The sequence below is a fragment of the Branchiostoma belcheri genome, unplaced genomic scaffold (genome assembly GCF_001625305.1).
Source record: "Branchiostoma belcheri isolate BF01 breed outbred unplaced genomic scaffold, Haploidv18h27 scaffold72, whole genome shotgun sequence".
Classification (NCBI taxonomy): Eukaryota; Metazoa; Chordata; class Leptocardii; order Amphioxiformes; family Branchiostomatidae; genus Branchiostoma; species Branchiostoma belcheri.
Window position 1 is genome coordinate 1677112 of NW_017804376.1, and position 8401 is coordinate 1685512.

Below are 8401 nucleotides of genomic sequence, written 5' to 3' on the forward strand. Positions count from 1 at the left end.
TTGTCTTCCGGGGGATGATAAGCATGTCAACATTGCGCTGCTTTCACAACAGCATGGGTGGGAGGAAGCTTCATTAACGGAGCAGCGGAAGTGATCTTTGACCCTTGTGTTAATCGTTTTCGGTAATGAGTGCCCCTCAAAGTTATCGACTGAATGATACCATTTATTTAACAAAAGATGATAGTGTATCCGAATTTGTAATAAATTCCGTTTGCGCGATCAAGTGTCTAACATAACTACGTGATTTATTAAAGTTGATTTTCTTGAATTTGTATGAAATTGTGAAATATGATTTTTAGATGGCAAGTTATTCCTTACTTTTTGATGTATCTATAATAGATTGGTTTTCCTATTGTAGCTTACTTAATTATTATATATATATATATATATATATATATATATATATATATATATATATGACCATAAGTAAATAAGTAAGGGCAAATCCTCGATAAAATTATGAGGTTCCTGGTTTCCCTGCGTATTCTCTTTTCACTGTTTATACAAGAAAAACATTTGTTTTTATGTGCGAGTAAACAATAAACATCATTTAGAAATGTGAATGGTACTGATGCCAATGTCTTCTGGTGTGAGCATTTTAATGTTAAAACATCACTTAAGAAACAATTTCCCTAACCTCAGCCACCCTATGTAATAACTTAAGAAACAATTTCCCTAACCTCAACCACCCATTATGTAATTTGATACGTAGAAGCGAACGTTGCGTTGAGGGTCAGGCCATGGCCTTGCAGCCAATCTACGTCATCTTTGCGGTCAACCGAAGTTTACAGCTAAATTGAGTCGAGGTCGGCTGTTAGCCTCCCCAGGCCTCCGGGCGGGTGGGAGTTTTCATACTGCGTTTTGTACAGTTTTTAACGCATTGCCGGGAATCCTACAACCAAGTGGTGGGTACGGTGCATGCCTTCTCTCGGCGGCTTGTTGTAGGATGGCCGCCTATTAAAAGACCCTATAAAACGCAGTGTCAAAACTTCCACCCATCCAGAGGCCTGTACAGGAGGCTAGTCGGCTGTTATATTGGTTCGTTTCCCGCAAGTCATGTAACGCATGCGGGCGATTTTCGTCTTGTTTGTCCTTCGGCTCTACAAGACCTGATTTATGTTTGTGAGGTTCATTTTTGCCGTCGCCAGCGGTCAGGTCATGACTTACAGTGAAAAGAAAATTCACCCCATGTATATCTCCTGTCATAGCATTCTCAGCTGTTAACTCTCGTGTACTGTATATGAGGATTTCCACAGCCTTTTCTTGCAGTAGAAGAAAATTTCTTCAGGTCGTATGTTTGGCTATGTTATTGGCGGACAAACTGCTAGAAGATCGACCACTCTAAGATTACCCAAAGGTTGACCAGACCACTCTAATACCAAAACATCTCCCCTCATATAATAAAAGCCCCCTGGTTCATTTTTAATTGTTAATCGGTTCAATCATTATCAAATTGGCCATGTTTCTCTCCTACTCTCTCTCTTTCTCTCTCTCTCTCTCTCTTGCTCTTTCTCTTGCTCTCTATGTGATGTTAAATGAATGTTCTTCTGATGTGCGGGGAAGCGATGCTGTACCAAAGATTGACAGAAAATAGACAATCTACCTTCAATTTGATGGCCGGGGGTAGCAGGCATTCGGAGACTCCTGTGCCCGTAACCCAGTCTATCTTTGCAGCATGGTGCTATTATCTACGTCCCAGTTTGTATTTGCACGTTGCTTTTAGAACCTGGTGAAGACATACCACGTTAGTATTATCGTGCTAAGAATAAGGAGATTGAAGGGTGCTAATGAGAGTGTTAAAATGATCTGAAAGCCAGACATTTTTTTTAAGAGAGACAGTGTTAAGTGGTTTCCTACGACTTAGAAGTGAGCATTGCATTCAAACAAAGGCCGTAACATTATCACATACATATATGTACCCCGTCAAGTCTCTGAATTTAAATTTGATTTTAAAAATGTCTCATTTAAATAACGTGAGCAGACAGGGAAGGTAGTCCATGACAACCGACTTACAGTCGTAATGGAAACAGAATGTGTCAAAGAATTACAGATAACATCATGAAAACTACACGTCAAAGCTCGAAAATAGAATGCTAGTAGGAAGTACGAATAGTCGATTTTCTTCCAAAATGTTGTCCAGTCAACAACCTACATCATTGAGTTGGTCAATAAAGTTCAAACTAAAAAAGTTCAAATGTTGATGCAAACTAAGATATCTAAGGTGTCATCCAAAAGGAATTGCAAACATCAAAGTATGTGTACCAGAGTCTTGTGTATTTTGGGGCGGAGTAATCTCCAAGAAATGATAGTACACAGATTGTTCACTCCATGAATCATGTCTTTGGAGTGGCAGATCATGACTAATGGGACATTTCACATGGTCGCAGTGCCCTTCTCAGATAGAGTAACCAATGGGAGACGACAAGAGAGAATTACTATATTAGGAGACACCATACAATTCTCTCAGTCATTCTTGAAAGAGTCGTATGAAGTCGAAACAGGTTGAAACAACATTAGGAGACCCTGCCGACATTCTTACAACCTTTCATCGATAGAGTTAAGATTGTGCACGAAGCAAAATGGCTGTTAACATAGCAGGGATTATCGCCGTGGTGATTTTTTACCTGGTAATTCTGGCGATCGGGTTGTGGGCCGCGCGTCGAGGGAAGGCGAAGGAGGCCGAGGCGGAGGGCATCACGGAGAGCGAACAGGTCATCCTTGCGGGACGGGACATCGGGGTGTTTATTGGGATACTGACCATGACCGGTAGGTGCTACTTATCTATTTATTTGTTGGTTTATTGAACTCCCCTTTATCTGCCCACCCAATGGTGGCAGCTATTCTTCCAGAGAAGGTACATAAGACATAACAATACATCACATACAATTACATATACATTCACATTACATAGTTATTTAAAAGAACAAATGTGTAACATCGTATGTGCATTACTTATTCATGACCCTCATGTGCTTTAGTAGGTCTTGTTTGATCTTCTCATGTTGGTTTGGCTATTCAACCCTCACAGTCAGGGCAGCCCAAGTAGCCAGTGGCTATTTATTACAAAGGACTCGCCCTGCTGACAAGACAAGATATGACATACAAAACATTACAGCTGATATATAAGACGGCCTAAAATCTACAACAAACAGTAACAGTATCCTATGTACCTGGTAGGTGCTACTGCAACCAGAATCGAGCCTGAATGGTTTAGAGTAAGGATCAGGCATGGTTCTGGACGGGTCTACTTGTATCTAAGAAAGCAGATTTGCCCCAGGCGTGGTTCTGGATAGGCTTTAACTATCCAGAACGGTTCCTGAGCATGTTTTTGAATAAAGCACGGTTCTGGATACCTCAGGTGCTATCTAGCTCAGCACACTCATCACGTCACTGTATCATCGCTATTGTTCACAATAGAATACATGTGCTTCAAACCTTACCGTTCTTTCCGCGTGTTCAAAAGAATTTAAGACACCAGGATGCCTCATATTCTCCAAATACATTCTCAGAGGAGATAACACTTACTTTTTAGAAATAGGCAAAGGCCTAAAAAAATTTCAGACCAAAGAACCAGTAGCGAAAACGATACTTTAAACTCAGCATCTTGCTTTATCTAACATGTACTTGTATATACGTTCATCTGTATCTACTTGCCGGTTTGTAGACTGTCATCGATCGTGCTATCATTACACTTTCAGGTAGAGCGGTCTAGCATGACCGTGAGGGGATAATTTGTGCGCTGTGGTGGGTGGGGGTGTTCAATGTCTAATTCATTGCCTACGCCACAAATAGAGTAAAGCGTTGGTGAGAAAATGTACATTGCAATGCGGTCAAACAAGCTCAATGTCTGACACGGTCAGTGACCTGTCACTGATCATGGTCAACATATTTGTCTTCGGGAAAGATCTGCATTTTTACAAACATTGCGCGTGTTTTAGCCCGGTGTTGCACAATCACTAGATCTAGATCACTGTGAGGGGCTGATTGGGGCTCCTCCTCTAGAGCTAATGACCGCTGGCCATACACCTCTAATTCGAGAGAACCATTCACATCCCCAGAACTATCAATCCATCTCAAGATTCTTATGATAGGAACTCAGGATTCTCTGTCACTATGGAAACCAGTCATCACAGCCTCCAACACTTCTCCGGACTTACAGGCGTTTGTGATCAAGCTTTTTTAGAACCCGTAAGAATGGAAAGGCTGCTATAAGAGTGATGTGTCGGACAGAATTTGTAAATATTGCTCCTCAAATGCAGTGGAAGACGAAATTCATTTCATCTCTAACTGTCCATTTTATGACGACATCAGAAATCAATTATTTACCACCGTGTCCAAAATGCTGCCTTACTTCCCCACCATTCCTTACCACAAAAAAACAATTTTACTACTAAAATCAAAGAACCCACATATTATAGAAGAAGTGGGTAAATTCGTCTTCCATTGCCTAACTAGAGTTCCCCGATCTCATACCTTCGCCAAATGATGTTAATCTTTATGACTGACAAATTATGCATTAGATTATTCCCCCCTGATTTAAGAAATAGGAACCTAATTTTCATGAATTATATCATTTTATCATAATCTCAACCAAAAAACAGTCTTATACTAACAAACAATGCATTCTAGCATTTCCTAATAAATTATGCAAATGAGGTCCTGATTTGAATAAATTATGTTTAATGATGTTCACCTCAACTAAACTTTCAAATACTACAAGTATGAAATTCCAGGCAGTTATCATTACATAATTATAAAATTTTCTCATTAATTATGCAAATTAAGTCATTATTAACATAATATTTTCCTGTGTTTCTTTCGTTGTCAATTACCAATGTCACAAACTTTAATTGTCCTATCATGGAATACAGCTGATTTATAGAATTTCCCCATAAATTATGCAAATTACATCCATATTTGCATAATTGTCACATAATTTTATTAAGCATCACGTAAGCTACCTACATACCAAAAATCACGACGATCCGTCAACCGGTTCTTGAGTTATCCCCTTTTGAATATTTTCAAGAATATATCGCTGCAGTTCCAGAGCAAGCCGCTAGGGGGCCTAAACTCACATCACTTCTTCCCCAGCACAAGAGCTACCTACCAACTAAATTTCATCACCATAGCATGTCTAGATCATGAGATATCAAAACCGGAAGTTCAGCTGCAGTACCATAACAAGCCGCTAGGGGGTCCAAAATCTAATCGTTTTGAGGTCTCATCAAGACCTACCCACCTACCAAGTATCAAGACAATCCATCAAGGCCTTCTCAAGTTATCGTGTTTACAGACAGACAGACAGACAGACAGACAGACACACACATACACGAACGCCCCTGAAAACATAACCTTCTTGGCGAAGGTAACAATGTAAGGAGGTTATAACCTTAAACATTTGGTTGAGAGGTATGAGGTCAATGTAATACATATAATACATACAAGTTGTATATTTACATAAAGATAATCATTATGCTACCACCAATGCCACAGGGGTCTGCGTATGTTTGTGTTTTTAACCTGTCCTTGACGTGTTTTTTGAAAGCTGATGGTGCGGATGATTTGATGTGTTGTTGAAAAGTGTTGTAGGATTTTGTGCACCTGTACAAGAAGGTCCTAGTAAAGGAGGAAGTTCTGGGTTTTGGTAGTCTAAAGCCTCCCGCCTGAAAAAGCCGTGTGTTGTGTTGATGTGTGTTGTTGACTTTGCGTACAATGTAGCTTATGGTAGATAGTAACATAAACAGGTTTGACAGTAGTCAGCAGTTTTTTTTGAAATGTGGAGAGTGTATTTGTGTAAAGTCTTTCATTAACTCTGGGCCAGTGTAATCTACTGTGCAGTTCGTCGATCCTGCAGTTATACTCCGCATTTAACACAAGCCTAGTCGCCTTATTTTGTAGAATCTGCAACCCGTTCAGGTTAGATTGGGAACTGGACTATAGAAGGCAGGAGCAGTAATGTAGATGACTCAGGACAAGTGTTTGAGTAATGCAGTTTTTAACTGTCACCCGTGAGAAAGTCACATGGTATTATATTGCAATTGCTGCTAGAGCACTTGCCATTTTGGAATAAACTTTGTCAATGTGTTGCGTTAAAGGTTAACTGCTCGTCTATCAATAATCCCAGCAGTTTCGCCTGCTCTACCTGTTCAATCGTCTTGTTGTGCATCAGAACAGAAACAGAACAGAACAGCAGCAGAAAATCATCTTAAAGCTAAAAAAAAAGAATTGCGTATCAATCCGAAAGTCAGAAAGCATCATGCATACATCAAAGTGTAGAAAAACAGCTCATTGCCTGCGACAGGAGGCTATAAAATCGTTTAGGTACTGTTTGGCAGATTATGCACGATAAACTTTGAAGGCATGGTCCGAGGTTCACGATTTTTAATAGGCAGGTTGTCTTAGTGATAGGCATTTTCAAGGCCAAAATGGGCTTCGTGGGGGGTTCTTACGTGACTGGAGCTGACCTTTTGTGTTTGTGTTTTTTGTCGTACTCTAAATAACTCGGGAATCCTTAAATCGTTGTCTATGATTTTTAGTTGGCAAGTTACCGTTGAGAATACGAAGTTCAAGTTCGGATATGGGCCTAGTGGGGGGTTCCCATGTCATTGAATTTGACCTTTTGTGTTGGTCGCTATTGTTGTTAGCGGGATAATTCGAGAATCTGCAAATGGATGTTTTTGAAAATGAAACGGAAAATTTTGTATCTTATTTCCAACTAAAATCTACAATAAATAATTTACAAGATATTAAGGGTTTTGAATATGTTCACACACACACAGTCCTTTCAGGGTGGACGGATCGTGAAGAAAAGATATTGTCTTCATTGATACCCTCACTGATGAGTTCTATCTGAAACGCTAAGAAATCAGAATCAAATAAAAATGAATATTCAACGAACAAAACGACGGTAAATTAGGTTAAAACACCGCAGTTTGTTATATTTTCCTTCGGAAAGATCTGCGGTTTTTAGCTTCGTCTTTTAAGAGACCAAAATTATGGCCATTTAGAAAACTGGGTTACTTTCTCATACCAGGTAAAGTAACTTAGGTTGTAAGTGACACCGGAAACGGAGGTTACAGTCATGATGTTAAAACATTTTGTTCGACCAGGGTGGCTACAGAGGACAGCGAACACTTCTTCTTCCCTCGAAAACCCACAAAACGTACAAAAAAGTAATCAAAATCGCAATTCCTTATCTTATATGAGGGTCTATTTAAACATCACGGCTGTCTTTTTAAAAAATTTATTCCAACTATTCTTGACAACACATAATGACGGCACACTCAATTTTTTTTCAACTTATTTTATCCCAACACCAACGTAAATGACCCCGCCAGGACAATACTAATTTTCTCTTCACACTGCTGTTACGCCACACGGCCGTCTTTTACTTAGGTTACAGAAATTGCGACAAGTATGAACCATCTCGAACGACGTATAAGACAGGACAGGAGCGATCTAACTTAATCTGTAAGAGCGCCAGGCTTCCGTCTTTACCAGCAAGCTAACAATTGTCGTAACTAAATTACTACGTTTCATGCCGCGTTTTCAAGTTTGCATGTCTTGATAGGCGACAGCCACTTTTTATGGTGAAAAATCCAACCCACGGCAACAATTTCTTACAAATCGTGATGTTGACAGATATTGTCTGTGGGCATTCGGATGTTTTCATATTTTACCCATGATTTTTTGTTGATTTTGTCTGTTAAGTTTGGCGGATAATATTGTTTTTAAATTCCGTCACACGCCGCAAGGTTCTGTATTGGACGGAAAAAGTGATGTTGGCTAGTTTGTAGTAAGTGTAGTGGGAAACTTAAGAAAGTAATGATGAGCTGGAAAACCATTTGACCCATGAACAAATCCTTGGAATCTATCCGCGTGGTGACATGAATTCAATTCTCTGTACATTTACAAAACACCTGTGAGCCACATACCAGACACTGGCCATCGAGGCCTTTCCATCTCATTAAATTGCGCCCTAAGCAAGACGCTATAATCCATACCTGTTCTCACGCAAAGATGCTACTGTAATTCAGTTTGTGTTCACGGTAGCAAAATTTCACGGTCTGAGAAAAAATGGAGGTTTTCACAGAACTATAAGTTCACTCAAGGAGGTTTAAAATCACTGCAGCAGTGAGAGGGTGAGGGGGTGAAAGACAAATTGTTAGCTGTAATGAGGAGTTCAAAGTACAGAAGTGACAGTGAAAACAGTAAACACAAAAGTACAGTGAAAAAATCAGGAATTACAGTATAATTCATAGGAGCTGCCTTCAGATAGGTGCAATTATTTTGTAATTACAGGGCATCAATCATTGTGAATGAGGCTTGAGATCAAAGGAGAGGGTACTTCGTACGACAAAGGTTCTAACTTTTAGGTTGAATTCTGCATGATATACTT

General features: G+C 39.7%; 1 pseudogene; it reads left to right on the top strand.

Moving 5' to 3' along the window:
- Nucleotides 1-2579: 2579 nt before the first annotated feature.
- Nucleotides 2580-8401, top strand: part of LOC109484997 — a 42277-nt pseudogene continuing 36455 nt past the window's right edge.